Source organism: Dermacentor andersoni, chromosome 1 (assembly GCF_023375885.2).
Source record: "Dermacentor andersoni chromosome 1, qqDerAnde1_hic_scaffold, whole genome shotgun sequence".
Taxonomy (NCBI): domain Eukaryota; kingdom Metazoa; phylum Arthropoda; class Arachnida; order Ixodida; family Ixodidae; genus Dermacentor; species Dermacentor andersoni.
Genome location: NC_092814.1, coordinates 287,822,660 through 287,846,697, shown reverse-complemented (window position 1 = coordinate 287,846,697; position 24,038 = coordinate 287,822,660). Strand labels below are relative to the sequence as shown.

General features: G+C 46.5%; 1 non-coding gene across 1 annotated transcript; it reads left to right on the top strand.

Moving 5' to 3' along the window:
• Positions 1 to 3,488: 3,488 nt before the first annotated feature.
• On the top strand, positions 3,489 to 3,672 carry LOC126548673 (U2 spliceosomal RNA). Its single transcript, XR_007603012.1, has one exon. It is a non-coding gene; the product is annotated as a U2 spliceosomal RNA (small nuclear RNA).
• Positions 3,673 to 24,038: the final 20,366 nt, after the last annotated feature.

Genomic DNA, 24,038 nt, shown 5'->3' with positions numbered 1-24,038 from the left:
CATTTGTCAAATTGTGAAAGCAACACAATAATTTCACCCTCTGAATCTGTGGGCATCACAAGAGCGCACGTTTTTAAAATCACTAAATATGTGTCAACATACAGAAAAGCTCGTAGCACTTATGTATAGTAATGGGCCTGAGCCACGTCTGAATAAGTAGTAAAACAAAACATGTTACGTGAAAATGTAGCGATATATGAACCAAACATGAAGGTGCGGTTTCGATCCTTGGCCATGACGGGCGCATTCAGCTGGGAGCAGAATGCAACAAGCCCTGTGCGCTGTGCTTTGGCTGCGTCTTAATTGAAGAACCCCTGATCAAAATAAACACAAAACCCCCTTATCATCTCTCCCTCCATCTTTCTTTCTCTTTCTCTTCCCCAATTAAGGCACCCCCCCCCCCCATTCCCAGTGTGCAGCTTCTGGACGTTATCCCCCACAATTTCAGACTCAGAGAGAAGATAAATTCAAGTCGTGTTCCACATGCAAGAAATCACAGAAGTGCACACGCGCTTACAACAATAAACCCATGTTTATTATAAATCGTCCTTTTAGAGTGTAGCCGTCATGCTTCCTGGCTTAACTAGACGAAGTCCTCAACTGCACTGACATATCATGTACCAAATGCATGAACGGCTTCCGCACCGTACCACGCGCACTTCGGCCAACCTTTCGATTGAAGCTCCCGAAATGACAGACGGTTGGGCTATTTTCCGTAAGGAGTCCCTGTTCCCGTGCCTTTCGCTCCGATTCTTTCGACACTGTTTCTATGATTAAGCAACTTATATTCGCCCTGGCGAGCCTCCCGCGTCAGGTGACTGTGCACACAGCCCTCCAGCCGTGGATCCGAGGCACCGAGACCGTGAGCCTTGAGGCCGTCTTCTATATCGCCCGCCTCGGCAGCGTCGTCTATTCGCTAAGCAGGTAAGGATGCTTGGGCTCCTCTCAGTTGATGTCGTTCGTGAAAGGTAGCTCAATGCAGGGCTCAGCAATGGCCACCGTCTCGGGGATCGTCAGGCTCACCTGCCCGGAGAGAGGGTGACCGGCCCGCTCTATGGTCCGCAACTTCCGGCGATGGTTCTGTGTCTCCTGTTCGTCCCTCGCGCTGAGCTCGGTGCCAGAAGAGCGCGACATCGAGCTGCTCGAAGTGATTAGGAAAAAAAGGGGACAAAAAATCCTATATAGATTGTTGTGAAAGCTACATATTTATCGCTTCAATGCTGGTGACATTTTCGCAGTGAAGATTAAAACCGTACTCTGAGCAAGGCTGAAAACTGGGCGTGTTGGTATAGCATTCTAGAAGTTGGATTCCGCAATACTTTGACGGGACGCAAAGAAGAAAAGGACGCACAGCAGAGCTTTGCTTCCTACTATCGATTTATTCCCTTGTCAACGGAATAAACTCAAGAACATATTGAAAAGGGAAGACCAAAAATATACCAACAAATTTTTACACAAAGGAGAAATCACCAATACCAAGCCGGCTTTTTCACATGGTCGTTTGGCTGCAGCACTCGACATCGCGCCGCCAAATGTACACTCGTTCCTTTTTATTGCGGTGTCTAGTGCATTAAAAGGATCATGTGAAAAAGCGTGCTTAGTATTGGTGGACGGACCTTTTTGTGAAAGCTTGTTTGTATTTTTATTGCTCTTCCCCTTTGAGCATCTGGTTTTATTTATTCCACTGACAAGGGAATAAACCGATAGTTGCATGCAGCGCTCCCCTGTGCGTATTTGCCTTCTGCGTGTCCCGCCCAAATGTTGTGCAATCCAACTTCTAGCGTGCTCTGCGATAACATCACGTTAGGTCAATTACCACGGTAAAACAGGGCCGATACATAGCAAGGACTCCTTTCTTTAGGTTCTGTTTATTTCTCAATATCCACCACTCAGGACGGGCCCATATGATAGTAACAACGCGTAGGTGCAGCGTAGCACGGATCAATGACGAAGCAAGAAAAGAAAAAAAAATTAAAATAGACTCGTTACACTATACAGCACCCCCCCCCGCCCCCCGAATTTGCATTCGGTCAACACTAACCACACAGAGGTTTTCAGCATTCCCCCAAAGCTAAATGCACCAATTTAGCGCAATAACGAAACATGAAGAACCTCGCACACGACGTAGAAAAACTTCTGACCCACCGTGGTGTCTCAGTGCCTATGGCGTTCTGCTGCCAAGCATGGGGTGACAGGTTCCATTTGTGAGCGCAGTGGCCCCATTCCGATGGAGGCGAAATGAAAAAAAAGTCTCGTGCACCGTGCTTTATGTGCACGTCAAACAACCAACGGGTATCCAAAATAATCCGGAACCCACCACTATGGCGTGCACCACAAGCCACACTGCATTTTCAGAATGTTAAACTTCACAAATTAAAACTTTCTTCTGTTTTTTTTTTCGTTAGGTTAATTTCTTTAGGACCAAGTTATTCGATCATCTCAAAAAGAATGACGATGGTGGACGAAACAAGACGTCTCGGCTATCCTCGTCATTCGTTTTCAGCATTCGCTGTTCAGCATAGAATAGCAAGCCCGTTCGTATAGTCTTCGCAAGAACGCCGCTCACTAGATATAACTAATCAAGAAATTCTTCAGAATTCGCCATATCCTACATTCACAAAATGAAGCGCGAAAGAATAGATGTAAAGCAGCTCGTAAGGGTCGGCGCTCATAATGTGTAGCGGATTGGTGGTTTGATGATGCCATATTGAAATATGTGTTGGTCTCTGATCACATAAGCGCGATATTGCTGACTTAGTTACAGAGCATCGCGCATTGGATTTTTTTCGTACACCCGCCGCGGAAGCTTAGTGCATATGGCATTGCGTTGCTGAGCTCGAAGTCGTGTGTTCCATCGCGGTAGTGATTGTCGCATCCCGATGGGGGCGAATTCAAAAACGTACCTGCACTTAGATTCAGGTGCACGTTAAAAAAACCCGCGTAGGCAAACTTATTCTGGAGTCCCCCACTACGACGAGCCTCATATTCACATCGCGGATGTGGCACGTAAATTTTTATTTAAAAGAATCGTCCGCTAGACTATATAGATCACGGATTGATCGGTCACCGTTATACGGGCCACAGCATCCGAAAACAGCGGGAAAATCCAGCCCTAAACGAGTGGCGTAACACTTGATGGATGAGAAGTCAAACTCGACTTGTATTGATGAGTGCGCTAGGTGTAAAATAACAACGTATGCCTCAAGTGAAATACGAATAAATCGTGAGCCATTGGATGACCAGGAGTGGATGACCAGCGAACCTGTTTAGCATACTACACAGAGGTGAAACAGAATTATGAAAGTAGGTACGGACTCATTTACCATAACTTTTACATATATTCGCGTGGACGACAGGACCGCTGCCCGAGGAGCCGGAGGAAACTAGATACGCGTGACGTTTCGACGGGACCACCACCACGGGAGAGCGGAAGGAAAGGAGAAACGCAAGTGCTTGGAACACCGACAAAGAGAGTGCGGTGCCAACGTAGACGTGGCCGATGCGGGTCAAACTGTAGTATCTGTTCTTATCAGCTTATTATCTGATACGGATTGTATTTGGGCGCACGATATGAAGCTTATTTTTGCAAGTTCGCAGAGTGCTTGAAGCCTGCTTCCCCTCCGCCGTGGGTCGGCCCGGTATCGCACTATCTTCGGGATCGGCCGACGGTTTTCGGTCTACGGCCATCGATCTGCTGAAGACTAGCCCTATAAAGCTTGGCTGTAATAGACTGCATTCGAGTAAACGTTTTCAACGCCCTTCTTTCCGAATATTCGTATTTCATTCGAAGCTACATTGGTTAAAAAAACTGTTTCCTGCATTAAGCATGGACATGGCCTGATGCTAAACTACACAGTGCACCTATCAGAGCCTTAAGTGATAAGGTAACCGCTTCTATGCGCGCAAATAGCCCAGCTATGCCGTTGGAAGCGTTGACGTTTCGCAACAACGAATGGTGTGTCGGTGACCTCCCCACATAAAAAAATTACTAAACCCAAAGAGGCTTATATTTAAGTGTCAAATACCTATAATCAGCAACTTTTAGGAACAAGCACCGGTGGCCAACCAAAGCACAGGCTCCTAAAGAGTGAAGCGTATAGAAACAAACGAATCCAGCGAAAACAACAAATTCGAAATGAAGCACACTGAAAACTTCCTCCCTGCAAAATCTGAACAGTTGCACCTCCAAGATATGCGAGCCTTCGTAAGCTAACTGCTGAAATAATGGTGCGTATGCCGGCAGTCATCCTATCGGCAGACTGCATTTGACGTGTTCCCTCCCGCGGATATTCCGCAAGAACACACCTCCACTTCGCCGATTATGCTAAGACCCATATACCGCTCCAAATGCTATTCTAAATATTAAGAATCCCTTGTGCGCGAGATATACCTGCCACAATTGACGTCTTCCGGCCACTGGACGAACAGGAGCAGCTTGCCCTCACAAGTTTCTCGCTGCATCTGCGCCGGATCGGAGCTCAACGTGTAGGACAAGGGCTGCAGCAGAATCGTTCCCGCCAGCTCACCCAGAATGAGCAGAACCATCCAGTACGGGTTCGACGCCTTCACACACAATGGGTCCAGCTGCAGGGCAGCCTGGAAAACGTTGGCCACCTTCTGGGAAAAGAGCAAGTGGCCACGACGACTGCCTATAACTAGAGCTTAGTTTCGAATCGGCTGATGAAACCGAAAAAATGCCAGCATTCAGTCTGCCTGGAAGACACGGCTCTACGACACCTCGTGACCAGGTTGAAACCGACACACAAGGCACGTTTAAAACGGGATTCAGTGAACAGACCGCGCTATTTCAGAGGCCGGCACTTGAGCGGTGCTTACCTTTGCCAGCAATACGTAATTTTCTGCAACAGCACTGTTGGGTTCAGATAATGGTATCCTAGAAAGTGGCTTGCACGCGCATAACAGTACCATACTCATTAAATTACATGCCTATATATTCAGGACACAACGCTTACGTCACCCGCTTCGCGAGCAAGAAGCGCACCGTTTCCTTTACTTACGCGACAGGGGACTGACTCTATCAGGCCCCTTAGAAAATTTTCGTTATTCTACATTAGAAATTGTAAAGCTCTGCCTAGGGATCGTTCCACCAGAGCAATTTTTGAAAAAGTTGTAGTATTAGCGGAGATTAAAGCAAATGGAATGTTGCGATGCGGCGATAACGCAGAGCCCGCAGTACAGGATCTTTCCTATCAACTCACGCAAGCGACATATCTCCTCTGCCTTTTAATGCATGGCAGCCGTAATAATTCAGATGCATTACCATAATAATCTGCAAGCACGATCGTCACCTCCTGGCGCGCACACCAGGCATTTATAACTGTTATGCCTAAACCTGGAGAGGGGCCGGATAAGCAAGCATCAACAAATTCAAATTACTTCCATTGACAAAAATAATGCCATACGTCAATTTATGGAACTTAGCGTGAAGCTAATTAGCCTGAAGGCGAAAAAGACATAACGGTGCATGTATACAAACCAGTATTGTCGTGTTTTGTTTCCAAAAATATTGAATAAAGCTTTTAACAACTATTTTAAAGCGCTTTAACATTGCTTTGCACGCGACATTTACTTCATGAATAAATGAACATTGGGGTTTTACGTGCCAAAACCACGATTTGATTACGACGCACGCCGTGTTGAGACACGCCGGAATAATTTTCACCACCGGGGGATTTTTAACGCATGATAACAAAGTGGCACACGAAGCCATCAGCTATCTAGGGTTCCCTAACTTCGCACCAAGTACAGATTTCGTCCAAGACAAAGCGCGCTCAGCCGTGTTATGTGCCGCCGCGGCCGGATTAGACGAAGAGAAAAGCGCTAACCTGTCCCTCTTCTAGCGTGCAAGCATCTTCCTGTTCCCCCCTCCCTTGCAAGCTCCAGCAGCCCCTCCTGCAAAGCTCCTCTCTTGCGCGTTCTAGATCCCCTTTGTAACTGAAACTTAGCTCGCGCGGTCGCGATCTTGTCGCCCTTTGACTTTATACGGAACATCATGATGGCGACCAAGGCGACAGCAACAACAACGGTGAACATTCAACTGGAGTGGCCATATTTTCTAATCACAATAAGAGAAGCATGGAGCATAGTGCAGAGCAACGCACCTCAGGCGCATTTTCTATGACGCAGTCGAGCGCTTTCTCGGAGGAGACCAGTAGCAGGCAGCCTAGAGGCACACGCGGCCGGACACCGGAGACGGCAATGAAGCACTCGGGCAAAGTCCCAGGCCGGCGCTCCTGCACTGGGCGCTTGTTGCCTGCAGGAACCACTGGGCCCAACATTTCTTCCAAACTGCGTCGCCCAAAGAAAAATTATGCAGAAACTTCGCTGGAGTTGTCTAAGTATGCGTAAGCATACCCTGCAATTTCAATTGGCCCACCCGCAAATTTCAAGGTGTCCCACATCAATCTTTCAACTTGGCCGACTTTCAAATTTTAAGTTGGCCCTATCCCAAATTTCAAGTTGCCCCCCCCCCCCTATTTCACTTGTGCCACCCTTACTATAGGCTTCCCCATGCATATTATATGAAGTCCTATGTATCCCAAGGGTACGCATAAATTTGATGATGCGGGTATTCACTCGGATCATTTCTTTTCAATTGTTGCTTATCTATTATAAAGCTACGAATAATCTAAATATACACTATCATAACGATTATATGTCTTGCATTCACAAATTACCCATTTTTGTACAGATACAAAGCATAACCCTTTTCGCGTGACGGATATATTTTGCTTGAGTAGTCGCCAAAGAATGCTTAAGCATTAATAACTGAGTTCTGACTATATTCATAGCAGTGATACCTGTCGTCTATATTTCGCTGAATCAACAGCAGCTGGACAGTTCAGCATTCTCAATACGTGGTCGCGGATTTGACTCTGCACATTTACCAAACAATTGCACCACACCGCCTCCCGGGAGCTTGAACCTTATATCCATGCATGTATACCTACTCCTGTCTTAACATGTACGCACAGCCTCAAATTGTCAAGGGCACGGTAGTCTAACAATGCCAAACTCTGGCTAGAGTTCTCATCTCCAAACTTTATGATTGTAGCGTCTGACTTTGTTTTCGTGGCATCCTTACCGCAATATTATACCTGCACAACAAGTCCTTTTTTTTTTCTGTTTTCTTTTTTTCGGTATCGCTTATGCGCAATATTATATGCAGAAAAACAGTGACTACGCTGCAACAGGCGGCCCCACAGAACGCTACGGGGCACAGCCCAAAAAAGTACTCGCTCAAAATGTCAAGGAGATTATCCAGCGCGGGCTTGCGTCAATCCCAACAATCAACGGCTTCAAGGCCAACGTAAAGTGTGTGTGCATTTACCATGGGGAATATTCCGCGGGCTTCGAACTTTCTGCAGCAAACAAAACACATTTGAGTCAGCATTAAAGGGTAGCCACCAGACAGCCTAACTTGGCATTGCAAAAAGCTTTTCTACGTCGTGTTCACTTAAATATTGTGATTACGAGGCACTACCGACCATACGGGAAAAGAATAAATATGGGTAATTGAAACGGTAGTACTGAAACATCGTTGTCTCTTACCTGTGTGTAAGCTGACTTCTACAGGCAGCAATCACGATGGCCATCGCCTCCCTTCTCCTGTGGTTTCGTCTGTAGCAGTTGCAAATGCTTTCAACGAGGCTGTCAAAACCGTCCCGTTTGGTTCCAAAGAAGCCGCTCTGGAAATTCTGTAACTGGTAGGACACCCTCAACGCCGGTCCCAGGTCATCGAGCAAGCTCCTAATAGCGCACGAGCAACTCCGCTGGCACCACATGTCATCCACCGTCTCGGTGCTCCAGGTGCGCTGGTCAGCCGGCGGTCGATCAAAGGCGGCACGACGAAATATGCGTCGATGAGCGCTTCGGCGTCCAGAGATGCCTCGAACGAAGGCGGGCTTAACAGGCGGGACCAGCCGAGAAGCAGTCCAAACCACGAGGATCGCGGCAGTCATGGGTTCAATAAATGTCCCCTTCGACCACCAGCACAAAAAGGCGGCCCTCGCAGTGACGTAGCTGAAAGCAATCACCACTTTGCTGAACCGGACTAGTGTCGATATAACTCGAGGCGGAACTTTCGCCGATGGTGTTCGAGTCAACGTCCGCCTTGGGAAGTGCTTAGAAAAGGGTAACATTTGGGTAACAATGAAATGCATTTTTATTGTATTCTTTTTTTTTTCAACTCATCACAAGCATGTAATATGGCAACGATTTTGATAGGGAAGAGGACGCCTCGGTGGGTGATGGGGTCCTTGTAGACGCCGAAACTTTGTCGACAACACAGGGCTCGGCCACCGCTAATGAGAACCCGTTGCCGCTGGTGCCCATGTCCGACATTGAGGGCTCCCAAGCACCAACACCACCGGCAGCTCGCAAGAGAGCCGACCGACAGGCCCTAAAGAAACGGCAGCCCTCCCAGCAGTTGCTGCTATAGCAAGTTGCCGAGGAGCAGCGGCAGCTTCGCTTCAGCTTGGAGAGATCGAAAGAAAAGGAGCTTCAGATGCGTGAGCGGCAAATGAGGCTCGACGAAGCTGCTGCCGAGCGGGAAGCACGCTTAATAGCAGTATTAGAAATAATTGTTGGAAAATAGTGGTATTTTCAAATAAACTGTTTTCTATTTTCTCTATTTACTTCAAGTGATCTCTTCAACTGACGCCAAACACTCCTTCAGGCATACTAAAAAACAAACCCCGAAGTATGCTTCCTACGTGATGTTTCAGTTCATTGTGTGTTTTGTTGTGCCCGTTGCCAGAAATATTGCGCAAGGGCAGCTCTGACTTAATGACCTGTCGCAGTGGATGCAGTGGTAGTATGTGATGGTTGCTCACACAGAGCATCAAATGCAGTGGCTTCGTGTTCCCACTGCTGTTCCACAGTGTCTCTGAGACCTTCACAAATATTGTGTAAAATACACGACGACCTAATTGCATGCTTTGCATTGGGCAAGGTGCACTCCATTCTCTTCATAATAAACCTAAAGCGACCTTTTAGCCTTCCAAATGCATTTTCAACAATGCATCTCGTCCTTGATAGGTTATAGTTGAAAGCAGCTTCGTGTGTGTGGGGCAAGGCATTTGTGAATGGCTTCAGGAGGTTGGTTGTAAGTGGAGATGCCTGGTCACACAGAATAATTGGCTTCACCTCAACATCCTCAATCACAGCTACGGGCAACGAGAAGTATGCGCCCTCGACCAACGCAGACAATCTTGACCTTGCATACACGTTGGCGTCGTCGCATCTGCCTGGCACTCCAATATTCATGTAGTGAAATCGGTACATATGATCCACCATCGCCAGAAGTATGATGCTGTACCTGCACAGAAAGCAATACATAAGTATGATTATACGCTTCACTTCACTTCAGTGTATTCTGCATTGTAATTTTCTGACCAAATGGTAGAAGTCACTTGTGTCCATAGTCCTGCTGAAGAGACCAACGCTACTAAGTAGCAATAGTTTTGTGCCATGCTAACAAAATATATGCTCTACAAGATATGTAATGAAGCAACCTCTCGCAAGTCAAATTTATGAAACTTGGATAACAAACAAGAATGAAAGACTGAAAAATTATTATAAGCTTTCAAGTTCATACGCAGTTTTCTGTGTACATGGACAGTAAAACGCCCATAAAAAGTTTAATATTTCCCAAACGATAGACACAAGGCCCAAGCTGTGTTTGTGAAATGTTGTTATAAAAGTAAAAAAAAAAACCTTTTCGTAGTGCTTACAATCTTTTATAGTTGTGGTAATCCACGGCGTTCTCCGTCGGTGGCGACACACAAAAGTGGCAGCCGTCAAGAGCGCCAATACCCTGAGAAAAGCTACTCAGAGCAAAAAATTCCCTCATGCGTTCTTTCATTTCTTGGCGGCGGATCATGCGAAGCCACTCCCCGTCAATCTGATCAATTACAGCCTTGCAGAATTCTCTGCACAGCACGTTCCCCGTTGATCTACCGATGCCAAAAAGTATACGCGTGCGCGATGGTTCGGTCCTCTGCACTGGAACACAATCTGTATAATCCCACCGCCACTCGCTTTTCCATGGAGATCGGCTTTCTCAATCGTGTCGTTTGGCGCTCCAAGACGGATCTGCAGGATTCCACCAAACACCTGAACGTAGGCGGCGATACACGGAAAGCTTGCTTGAAGTGATTTTCACCAAAGTGATTTTCACGGCAAAGTGTCCTCAAACCAGCGCTAATTTCTTTGAAATGTCCAACGCTCTCGGTGAACAATGGAAGAACTGGCCATCACAGCCGCAACAGTGAACGAGTTCGCTTCAATACGCTGCTCAATTTCGTCACTCTATCTTGATTGTGCGTCTATTAGAACGTCAAATCACTTCCTCTGATTATTACGCCTTGCTCGCAATGCAAAGTACACAGCAACTAATCGCTTCACCTGCTGCAACTTAGCGTCGTCGTCCAGCGTCGCCATGTCAGCCATTTTGTTTTCACTTTATCGGCTACTCAGGCGGCTAAGCCTTGTATTGGCTTATAGTGGCCACATAGTCTGAAATAGAACTTTTCCTACATGCACTACTAAAATATTTTTTTTCAGTGAAGCGACGTCCCAAAAAATATTTTTAAATAAATGCATTGCTTATGAGCACTTTATACCTACCTTGTTCTACTTTAGTCACCCCGTTTTTTTTGTTTTTTTTTTTGTCGGAATGATCGCCATTGACAACGCCACCGAATGACATTAATCTTCCGAGTGTAGCACCTCACCGGGCGAATGACATTCGTTGCACCGAATGCCATTCAATTCGAATGACATTAAAACGGCCAGTGTGACAGGGGTATAACTTTTCAATGGCTTCACTAAAAACAGCCAAATGCATATTGAGCGGTAGTTATTAATCTTGTCCCGAGAACCCTTTTTTGAACACAGGGACTGCTTTACCACGTTTCATGAAATCAGGAAATATACCTGTTCTAGAAATTTTATTCACGATATCTGCAAAACAAATGATATATCTGCCGCAACCAGTCTTATTCTAGAACGCTGGATAGAATCTAGGCCAGGTCAAGTAAGGTTAAGAGAAGAAATTACTTTTAAAACTTGTTCTGAAGAAACAGGACGAAGAAATGTCTGAAGGCTACGTGGGATATGGCCTAGAACACTAGGCGATAGCGTATTCTGGCAAGCGGCAAGAGAGGGAGAGAGAGGAAGCAAGGGTAGGAAAGGCAGGGAGGTCAACCAGAACAGCATCCGGTTTGCTACCCTACACTGGGGGTGGGAGAAAGGGGAATAGAAAGAGGAGGAAAGGGAGAGAGTAAGTACTGATTACGTGTGGGAGGGACAGCGTACACAATGACACTATAAGCGGTCTCTTAAGCCCGTGCACTTCAAGTACCGCACTAGTGCATGAATCGCTTTTCGAGCCAGTGACGGTTGTGGCCACGGTCCGAGTATCTTTGACTCGGTGAACGGTCTCGAGTCTAGTCTGCGTAAAGTTGCCCGCAGGGAGAGGCGTTGGACATCGTAGCGAGGGCAGGTACACAATAGGTGCTCGATGGTCTCCTCGCACCCACAGGAGTCGCACATCGGGCTCTCGGCCATTTCCATACGGTAGGAGTATGCGTTCGTGAATGCATACTCCTACCTTCATAGCATCAAGTCCTTCATAGCATCAAGTCCTTCATAGCATCACGCCCTTCATAGCATCAAGTCCGCATTACGTCACAGAACTTACGAGCAAATGACATCTGAAATCAGGGAACTGCACCACCTTGCTCTGGAAAGAGGACACAACATTATATTTCAGTGGATTCCTGCTCACTGTGGCATCGTCGGCAACAACCTAGCTGACAAGGCTGCCCGGTGTGCTTACGAAGATACCCAGACGCGTTCAATACCTTTGGCGAGGTCGGACGCTGCCAGGAAACTTCGCCTACTTGCGCGCAAGAAGTCTCAAGATCTCTGGATTTCAAGTGGCTTCAACTGCAGATTACGTAAACTGGACCCCACGCTACGGCTACAACTGCCATCTAGCCTTTCCCGCGGCGAAGCAACCTTGTTGTGTCGCAAGCGGCAAAATTATCACTAAAAGCATTGGACATGTCAGCCTCGTTAGTGCATACCACATTGTCGTAAATTATATTTTTAATGCCCATGTCAGACTCAGTAATATTAAGAAATTGTTTAATAAGCTCCCGATTACACCTGGTGTTTGTTCCATTCTGAATTACCCATCTTTCATAATTAACGCCGTTTTGCACGTTTAAGTATGCCTAAAGGGTATTGCTATAATTCCTAAATCTAGTTCGCAAAGCCCTAGTGAAAAGCTCCAATTTCATCTTTTTATGAATATTGTTCTTTTTTATTATAGCGCGCAGGAACGCATTTGTAATTCATGTATTTCTAAGAGACGAGAACCTAAGCTTAAAAGACATATGAGTTGTGCCGTCATTAATATAGTTTGTTATTGTTGATAAAAATATTGAATATGGCCCCTCAGGACAGTTTTTATGAAAAACCTTGATCCAACAAGTGCCTTGTATCTTCTGTATAAAAAGGGTTTCATTGAAAGAGCTTTTGCTAGATTGGCGAAACTGCGTACGTTTTCCGACGCCCAGAAAGAAAAGCAGAGGATAGTGGTAAGTAATAGAATAATCTGTCACTCAAGTGGTATGTTCAGAACATGAGAAGGAAAATATATGATCTATCAAAGTACAAGAACCAGAAGTCTCACACCTTGTTGGAACATCGATTAAGGAAGAGAAACCGTAGCTAAATATACAGCTGATATAATCAGAACGTGATTGACAGTTGGGATTAAGTATGTTTATGTTAATGCCACCACAAATGATGATGTTCTTGTTTTGAGTGGTTAAGACACAGTATTTCTTCTAGATGTGAATGAAAGTCCAAATAAGATGATGATGGGGAAAGGTAAATGCATGGCAGGATTGTACTCCCGTTATTGAGTGACAGGACATTCCGATCGAACTCCAACCAGACAGATTCGCATATCAAATTGCAGAACGATAGATCATGATAACGAGTGTATGCAATCGACGAATTCACAAAAATGGCAGATCCACCGCTTCGCTGAACCCCATAGTAACTATATTCGCTGGTATATCCTGGCAGAATAAATAGATTGTCATCTACTGGTGTTGGTCATGTTTCAGAACTTCCGCAACTGCTAGGACTTCTACTCCACTAGAGTCAAGCAGGCGAAAGCACTCTTCACGCATCAAGACGGCAAGTTGGGCCACTTGATTGGGATTCATAACAAGGTTCGTTACAATGCAACACAAGACAAAGACAAAAGAAGCTATAAAACGACGACACCGCATTGATTGTCAAATGATATTTTATCGAAGATATGTCTAACATATATATAGGTGGCAGTTGATAACCATGATATGCAAGAGTCACAGAGATGAATCGAGGCAACTGTGACAGACTGACACATAATCAAAATTGACATAGGTAACGCAGTCCATTGTCATAAAAAGTGACAGACGATTCGATGATACATACTTTGTGTCTAATCTTTATATTGTAAGCCTCGGCGATTTCCCTTGTCAATTGGCTCGCGTGTTTAAAAATGACACTAGTTTTCTTGAATTCGGGGCGACAACCACTCGACTTGCAATGCTCCGGGAGATGAAGTGGCGCAACCCCTTGAAGAGATAGCTCACGTTCCCTAAGTCAAACATTCACACATCGCTTCGTTTCTACCACGCACTCTCTACCACAAGATAATGGAATGGCATACGCCACCTGCTTAGCACAAGTGATGTTCCTGTTCACATGTTTGACATTGCATTTTCCCTTCACATGCTTATCCTTCAGCAAATTATCAACTAAAGGGCATATGTTACCCATATTATGTTTCGCAGAAAAATGAACATCAATGCTATACCTTGAACCAACATTCTTAAGCCCATGCGTTAACTTGTGCACATACGGTACTCCTGCGTTTTTTTTTCTTTTTACTTCCAATTTAGTTTTGATACCTTGGTCGTTTATGTTCTTGACGCCGCGAACCATACTTTCACTCAGAAATGAAATAATCACTTCGGGGTAACCAGCGTCCAGTAAACGCTTTACATGATCAGAAAAAGCAGCCTTCGACATATGAAAGCCCGACTTCTTTAATGCAGCATTTAGGATAGTAATGCAGGATTTAGGAAAGAAGACGATGTGGACACTTGGATTTAGTGGGACAGGGATAAGTTTCTCACCAATTTTGTTTAATATTTCGTTTTCTTCTGTCCCAGTTCATCCGGATGTGCACCTTTATCTCTATGCTGATGACATTGCATTTTTCTCCTGATCATGGGATATCAATAAGTTATACCAAATTTTGCAGTCATATTTGTCGGAACTCCAGTCGTGGCTGGACGGACTGTCTTTTTCGCTTAACGTCAAGAAATGCTCGTTACTGGTACTTCCGTTGACAAATCCTGTTTTTATTTCTCTTCATTGTCGAAATGAGCCGATACCGCAAGTTGAAACATTGAATTACTTACGGATAACTTATGATAGTAAGGCAAACTGACAGCAACAAATCGAATGCGTGCAATGGCATTGTTGCGCCGCCTAAGTAACAAAAACTCCGGGATGAGTAGAGCTACGTTGCTGTTGATTTATAAACTTCACGTCCACCCCATTCTCGAACTTGGCTGCGTTATTTTCAGGATGTGCAGCACACAAGCTAAGACCTCTAATACTACTGGAAAGGCAAGCGCTGCCCCTCTGCCTTGGGCTGCCAAGTTTAGTGGTTAACAATGTGCTTTATCTGGAGTCTGTAATTATTCCGCTTGAATCCAAATTTAAGCAACTTACTGTCCCGAACTTCCTCAAGCTTTACGATGCATCCCTTTCCCATTGGCAACCCGTTTCTATCACTTCTGCCGTATCATATTTCATAATAGGTTGGCGGCGTTAACGACGGCCACAAGTTGTTTTTGTTCAGGGGCTGTTATCAAAACTTCGTCTACTAAACCTGAATTCTCCAAAATCTAATTCGTTCAAAGTAAAACTGAGCTTTGATGACATTTTTTCTAAAGCACACAAGACTTCTTCCTGCGCGCCTACTTGAAGGTATCCTTCCAATCCTCTTAATCGATTTCCGTCTGACTTGATGAATTCCACGGACGCAGCACAAAATTTAGAGAAGGCCGGTGTTAGCATCTTTTCAAATCAGCTTAACTTGTCTTTTGCTCTCCATCTTGCTGATCACACACCAATATTCCTTGATGAATTCTTGGAAATTATTCTGGCCATCCGAAAATTGGGTCCACAGAAATCTAAAGTAATACTGGTTGTAGACGCGCTTTCGATCTGTACAGATTTAACTTCTAATAATCGGTCACGCATGTTGGGCATATTTTCGACTCTTGTCCAAGACAATTTAGCTGAGGTCCGCTTTGTCTGGGTTCCGGGACACAGTGGGGTCTTGCTCGTATCGTCATCGCTAAGTCGCCCAGTCTTAAATGTTCTTTCTGATTTCTCTTTTATTACAGGAGCTAGATTTAAAAGCCTTTTATTGTTGAATTGTAATGAATCATCCGTACTTCCCGCACGTAATTTTGGACATATAAAATTTCAGTAGAACACGAGCAAATGCCTTTGACGCCAGTGCGAGGTAACGTTATCAAGCTTCCGGTATAGAGTTCCCCGCCTAAATTTTTACCTTCATAGATCTGGTTTATCCATAAATAACCTCTGCTCTTTTTCTAATGAACCAGAAACTATTGGCTATTTATTGCTTTCTTGCCGCCGCTTCTCCTCCCTTCGCAGAATGTTCCTCAAAAGAAGCCCAAAGTATCGCACAGCTCATGAGACTCCAGCAGACCAAAACGGGAAGGGAACTGCTAATAAGGCTAGGCTTCGCGGAATCAATCAAAGAAACCCAAAGAACGGAGGGGATTCCTGATGAATATCGGAAAACATACACTGTTAGCCCCCTACCCAAAAACATGGACCCAAACCTCCACACGGCGCGAAGGGACGCAAGGGCGAAATACGTCGAAAAGTACCTGGCCACAAAAAACACAACAGTATACACAGATGCTGCAGTATACGCCAAGCAAAGAGGCACAAACATAGTAAAGACAGCTGCAATAGTAATAAGCCAGGACTACAAAGAGATCAGCAGCGCGTCAGTGAAGGACTGCTCGGTAACGGAAGCTGAGGAAATAGCCGTAGCTCTAGCGGCAGTGGAGGGCTACCGATCCGAAAGGTCTTTAACAATACTCACCGACTCGCAAACTACGTGTCGGAATTACATGAACGGCAGAATAGGACGCAGAGTGCTTCACATCCTCCGCTCCTGCAGGGCTAACAACAAAGTCAGGCATACAATTTTCTGGGTACCGGGACACGCTGGAATAGAAGGGAACCTAAGGGCGGACAAGGCAGCTCGAGAGCACACAAACCGAGCGGCCACATGCACCGACCCTGAGGAACCCATACCAGTCAACCCAAGCTACTCAGACATTTTGAATTACTATAAGGGGGTCCGAATCAAATACCCTCCACCCCACAACAGCCTAAATCAGCATGAAGCAACCTCTTGGAGGAGGCTGCAAACAGGAACATATCCAAACCTAAACACACTAAGCAAGATGTTTCCCACCCAGTATACAGACATTTGCCCCTGGTGCGGCGCCAAGCCCACCTTATATCAGATTACATGGGAATGCGTTCAGAATCAACAATTCCTTCAAATAAAAGACCCGAGTGCGGAGCAGTGGGAGAGGGTGCTCTCCAGCAGCGACCCGAAAGTCCAGCATGGACTAGTAAGGCACGCTCGCCGAGTAGCCACCCTCAGTGGTGCCCTGGAATAGGGGCGTCGACCCTGCGCAGATGGGGAAGAAGACCGTGAAGACGGCCGACCGCATCTGCCTCCGCAAATTTCTAACCACTTAGAGCAAATAAAGTTTTTCCTCCTCCTCCTCATATGCCCAACTAGTAAACTGGGTTCAGCACTTACGACACCAAACATTTTGTCTTTTGGGGCCTGTCAGTTAGGCACAACCCATGATTCGATGATTACTGCTCTGCATAAGTTCATTTAAGCATCCGGAAGGTTGCCCTCCAAGGGCACCGGCCATGCGACATGTTATTTTATTATTATTATTATTATTTAGTTTTTAACTTTATCTTTATCTTTTATTTATTTAGTTTATGTATTGGAACTCTGTAAATCTGCGTTACCAGTTAATTGCCAAATGCTTCGTTCTGAATGTTCACGTTTACCCCTTCTGGTACGTTGTTGGGTGTAAGTTTCAATCCATCCAGCGTGGCAAATGGCCCTTGTGTACGAGCCCTGTTATGAAGCCACAACAACAACAACGTACACATAAGCGCTCGCTTGCTGATCTGAGGATAACGACGTGCCGTGCCTTTTTTTGGTTTTGGCTGGTTTCCATGTTGGCCAGTGCTTGTTACCCTTCGTAAGTACACCATGTAAATAGTTTACCTAGTGTGCTTCCACGTAACATTTATTTGGTGGAGATGCTGAGTACTTCTGGCGATAGAGATTCGCAGCGGACGCCACCTCGAATCTGCCACCATGCCGCCAGGTGATACACGTGGCCACCAGCTACGCCTGCGACCACCACCCAGTTTATCGTGCTCTCACAACCTCGCGATCCGGTGACCTTTTCGGGGCAAACAGCGTTGACTTGGGTGAGTGGCTCAGTGTGTACGAGCGTGTCAGCAACCAGACGGGCTGAGGTCCAACTATAATGCTGGCCAACGTCATATTTTACCTCGGCGAAACGCCTCGCTTCTTGTTTCGGACCCACGACGACAAGATCACCAGGTCGGAGACGTTCAAGCAGCAGCTCCGTGACCTTTTCGGCGACCCGTTTTGTCGACAGCTTGCCGCCAAGAAACAATTGGCGGTACAGACCCAGACGTCAACTGAGCCTTACTTGTCAAACATACAGGATAGCCTTGCGTCTACAAGTTGACTACAATATGTCCGAGGCTTATAAGATCGCCCACATTTTGAAGGCTATCGCCGATGAGGCGTTTAATCTGTTCGTCTTCAGTGTTGTGACCACCGTTGGCAGTGTCATCAAAGAGTGGCGCCGTCTAGAGCAAGCAAAATGCCGGTGAATGTCACCGCAGTTCGCGCGTCTACCGAATACCGCTGCAACGTCGTCCTGCGAAGCAACTACTTCTGAGCCATCCCCATCATACAACGTGACGCGTATCGTCCGCCGAGAACTCGAGGCCGCATAACCGGCTTCTTATAAACACGCTGCATCCGATACCTCGACAGCGGCTGTTTCATTGATACAGGCCGCTGTTCGCCAGGAATTTGCGAATCTTGACCTCCTCTCTACTGTATGTGCCATGAACACTCCTGCCGCCCTAGTCTCTGCGCACAGGCCTCATTGCGGACCGTACGCCCTTCATCGTTCCAGAAGCCGGTCGGAATGGAGATCAGCTGATGATAAGCACATCTGTTTCCGCTGCAACCGAGCTGGACACGTTGCTCGCTATTGCCGAAGCCAGTGCCCCCTCAGTCCCATAGCCCATATCCGACTTACTCTTGTCCCTTCCGTACTGCAAGCCGCTATCCGCTCCGCACCGAATCATCTGCACCCAATGTCCCTGAGGAAGATAGCTGCTACGCCCAGCCGCCTCCGCCGCATCGGTTTCCATCTCGTTCACCGACTCGCGGCCGCTCTCCTTCGCCGTCATTTAGCTGTCGCTTTTCGCCGGAAAACTAGACTGCGCAGCTTCTGGGGGTGAAGCTGCGCTGTCGACCTTGACGCAAAATCATCTGTTCCCTTTACGCGCCCACTGGAACATTCTTGAAATCCACGTCGACGGCGCGCCTGTCAGCACTTTCGTTTATACTGGGGCGCGCCCCTCTCTCATGAGTGCCAGTTTTAGTCGCCGCATGAAGATCCTTATACCTCACACGACCCGAATCGTACGCGTCGCTAAAGGTGCGACGGCTGCTGTTGTTGGAATGCACATAGCTCGAATTACCGTTGCTGGTCACCAGCTGGTAGTTATTTTTACACTCCTTGTGCAGTGCCCTCCCAACCTTACACATGAACTCGATTTTCTTTCTGCCCATTCCAGAACGATTGAATGCTCCGCTGGTGTCCTACAACTTTAACTGCCTCGTCTCTGTGAACCCAATGACCGACCTCCCTCGGCTCGCTTACATTGCAGAGATTTTGTTCGCCTGCCATCTAAAACCGTGACGTATGTCGAATTCTCAAGTTCGCCAGCTGTTCCAGATGGCGAGTACTACGTGACGCATATTACGTCCCACGCACTGCATTCTAACTGCGCCTCGGTAAAGCCAAATCAAAACGCAACAAGCCAACGCCTTCTAGATAGCAGTCCTGTGCACTCTGCTTTATGACGGCATGCTACTCGAACCGAAATTTCCATTGCCAAGCCCGGCGTGACGAAACGGTGAGGTCAAAATCACCAGTGCTTACTGAGCGCCTCCATTAGATTCTATGGCAGTCGGGCATGGTAGCATAACGTCACGGATCGAAATACACCTACCTTGTGGCATCAGGAGGCGTTGGGCAAGTGTCTCAACGAGCTCGCATGCCCGACAAGAGCTCATCACTCGAACGACTGCTCAGCGGCATTCTCTTGGACATTAATGCTTTCGCATTAACATTCATAAGAAGTGCTTAGGTGCCCTCGAATTTTTTTAACAGCTTTGCTAACATTACCTAGGACACCTTGCATGTAGAGGTTCGCAAAAATCTGCGTGAGCTACCGGCACCCGCTGGAATGGTGAACTGCGCAAAAGAGTGCGCTCTTCGCCACGAAAGAACTGAAGCCACGTGGATGCAAGATAGAATCAGCTAGTCGGCGCGCTGTTATGGATGATACATTTACTCGCATCGACTTTAAGTTGGCAGTTTTGCTGCACCGAAAGCTGCGCGAAGCCTCCACTAAAAAAGGTGAGGCTATTAGTTATGCCGCTGTTATAACTGACAAAAGCACTTCGTCTAAGCAACCATTCTTTCGACAGTTTCAGTTTCGCAACATTTAATGGGAAGGAAATATTGTTCGCAGCAGCAAACTGCTAACGGTTGGTTTAACTTCAAAGCTTATGTGGCACCTTACGCCGGCTGCTGGGAGAACCACTGGCTGTGGCGCGCTGCACGGACCGGGATCTCGTGCGCGAGCTCGGAATGCCCAGCTGTTATAGTTGGCCTGTCTTGGTGGGAAAAAGATTGAATCTCGAATGTGATGGTCTAGGTCCGTGTCCGAGAACCCACGTTCCCGACACCTGTATATAATGAAAAAGATAATTGAACACATTCATTCCACGACGAAGTTTTCTCAATCCATGCATGTTTAATGGTTATGGCGGGAAACAAATGTTGGAAACGTCATCACGCTTGAATAAAAAAAAAAGAAGAAGAGGAATGAAAGGCTGCAGCCGAAATATAAGTGGCCAGGAAAACATAGTGAGGAAACTTCAAGACAGCAGGAAAGGTAACAAATGTGTCTTAAACAAATAAGTAGGGAAAGATTGCGATGAAGAATGGAGTAAAAGAATGGTCGTTTCAGTCCTCTTTTGTGAAAAACAGAGAAACGAAACGACGATGGCGATGACACACAATTTCTCACAGCTGCGGTCCCATAGTAATGCCGTATAAACAATATTTGTCGCAATAACATATTTCATGTCGAAAATTCCGTATATAGGTAAGTGTTGCAGTCGTAAACAGATATCGAGAGTCGCGCCTCCTACAGCCCTTCCTCGGTGTTTACATCCTCCTCACAGCTTCAAGTGCATTAAATGACCTGGGCGTAGCGATGACCTCTGCCCTATTTGTCCTATACTATTTGAAGCTTATACAAAATGCTTCGGTTCATCGCACAACGGGTCTTTCAAGAGCACCATATAGGCCAAGGGCCATATAACTCAAGCAGCGCCCGGACAACAGGAGTTAAATTAGAAGTGCACTCCTTTAATTTATGGGTCGCTCACGGAACCACAAAAGCTTGTTATTTCGTACCGACGCCACGGCTGCGGATATTAAACCATATATTAGGTAAAAAAAACGAGAAAAAAGAAGTTCATGTCTGACTGCAACTAGCAATAAACTGAAACACAACCGCGCTGACGTTCAACGATAGTAGCCAACAATGTTTCCTCAACTGCGAAACAGTCGGCTGCGTTTATTTCGTCTCTGCTTGCGGCACCGGTCACTTTAATAAGCTCTTTTGTCTAACGATGCTTCACGAACGAGCGGTCCTTCTTCCAATATACCCCGTCTGGCACGCTGTATATTACTCGTTCGGCGCTGCATAGCCCGGAGCACGGTCTTGTTAACATTGCTCCCTCTTCTGTGACCGGTGCCGCTGCCGAGCCACCGTGCGTTGCGATAAACCGGCTGGCCGTGCGCGTCTGTCAGTGATTACTCTCCTGCGAGGATAACGACCTTACTGTGACGGATCAGTCTGCTGTTCTGCCTGCCCGTCATCCCACCCTAGTGGGCAGGCAAGCAAGCTCTCGTGGAAGCGGAGCAGGGAGAACGATAACAGCCGGTGGAGAGAAAAGAGAGAAAAGTGGCGGGAAAATTAACGGAAGCGCGGTCTGGTGGCTTCGCCCTCTTGCGAAGCAAGTGAGGTATTTTGTGTAGAGCTGCGCCCAGCATCAGCGATCTTCTTCTTATCCCTTTTCTTTTTCCGAGAGACAGAGGTCAACGCAGAAGGCAGCCTCACAAAAAGTCGCAGTTTCGCCCGAAAGGCGATGCACAGATCGCGACAGCGAATTATTATACACTGTACGCAGTAAGGTTAGTAGATTTATCAGCTGTATCAGCTGATGTAAACGTTCGCTCACTGCCTAAATTAAGAGCCAGCGTCACACCCGCACAACCAAACATGAACGCACCTCACTCGATGACCGCTGATACGTACTTGCTGTCAGAACGCTGGCGTGATGAACAGCAGCAGCGGCGGCGAGCGAATTCACCTGTGCGCTGCCTCTCGCTTCAACGCGAACTAGGCGCGCGAGGACGCAGCACACGCCATCAGCTGTCTCAGGTCGGCCAGCCTTCACCGCAGATCACCTCCGAGTTTGAAAGAGCGCGGACGCGTTCAGCCAAGCCTTGCGCAGGCGCGGCCGGAGTAGAGCCGAATAGCGCCGCTAGCACTGAAACTATATAGAAACCTATATAAAAAAGAAAATGATCAAGAATTTTTAATAACAATAGTGGCACGCGAGTAAATTTCCCGTTTCACATATTTTTCGTGGACTAAAAGAGCAAATGTAAATTTTTTTTTCTAATTCACAATTTATTAGTTTTTTTCTTGGTGACCCCTACCAACCAGTGATTCTGGCGCAACACATGGCGAGGCTGTGCAAACCAGCTATTACGTCGTAAGGAATGGCGTTGCTCACTTGAACGCGGCGGTTTCGTCGGAGTTGTTATTATTATTATTATTATTATTATTATTATTATTATTATTATTATTATTATTATTATTATTATTATTATTATTATTATATCCTTGCATGTATCTTCAAAGTGTGGCGTGCGCTTCACTTCAAATTTTGCGCGACCAAGCGCACTGCAATCATTGGCGAAAGGTGTGAGTGCAGGTTTTTTGTTGTCGTGCAAGTTCACGCTGCGGCATCCCACGCGCTTGTCTCGTCGTGACGATAAATGCGGAACGTCCCGCGAAGAAACTTCGCGCTGTGTTCGTTTACTCTCGCTAACACAGGCTCTGAGTGTCTGACGGGCAGATAAATTGGTAAGTGAAATGTTTTCTAAATGATAATGCGGAGCAATGTTCTCTGATAACTGTTGTATATGAATACATGGTGTGGCACGCAATTTCAAATGATTCTGTGAAAAGGATTCGCATAGGTTGCTACGCATTACGAATGTGTGCTGCCCATAGTACTTTTCATCATGGAAACATGTTCTTTTTTTTTTTTTTGTCAGTTATATTGGTTGCATTATTCAAGACGAATAAAACTGAAGTTGATGCTTTTGTCACGTAAAGAAAAAGAAGAAATAAACGGAACTAATCTGAGCAGGCCGCGCAGCGCTGTTCGTTATTCTTCCTAGGTATACGTCACTGCGTTGTTTTGCTTCGAAAACCAGGTCAGGAGGAGCTGTACGCTTGACAGAGATTCATTTATGCGGCCGCGAAATGCCGCGTACAGCTCGCTAATATACACGTGATCTCCCTGGATCTCCCTGGAGCGCCGACCGGCACGTTGATCAGCGCCTTAAAGTCACGGAGCGCATCTGCAAATGCACCGAGGGTAAGGGCATGGCGCGCAGGATACTCGTGTCTCTCCATCGTCCGCTGGGCCATGCTGGTTAGAAGGGGAGGTGGAAGCATTAAAGGCCGCGGAGTGGGTGCCGGCAGATCATGCCAGCAGCGGCGGCGCTGCAGTCTCTGCTTCGATCGCCCTACTCGCGCGGCGAGAGGCGAGCGAGTCGCGAGTAAGCTGGCGCTTTGGCGCTATGGCCGATATTGTACGCATATTCGATGCCGCCGTTCTGCCCATCGTGTTAGTTGGACGCTTGTCCTCAACAATAAGAAGCAGTGCTTAACGACAAGATGTCAATTATAAACTGAACTCTTCAAGAAATACGACCAGAACGCTTCCGGCCGGGGTGTCAGGCGCTCTGATCCGAGACGGGTGGCATTTCCTGAGATGCTGAGTAAATGCTAAGTTTTACAAAAGGCTGGCAGCTTCTTGGATCATCTTAAATTATATACAGCTATCGGGGGTAGTTTCATTTCTCTTTCTTTTCTTTTTTTTTTTTTTTTTTTTAATACGCGACCGATCATTTTCCAGCTATCGTATGAAAGTTGAGTGGTTGGTGAATTAAGGTATTCTGAGTTATTACATCTCGAGGCACACACATAAAAACACAGTGTCCAAAGAGTTTCTTTAAACATAGCATGTTTATTTTTGTATATCTTGAACGTCACCGCAACAAGCCGTTCAAAAACCACAATCAGAAGAAAGCTTACGTGCAAACACATTCACGTAACGGGACGAAGTTTCCAAT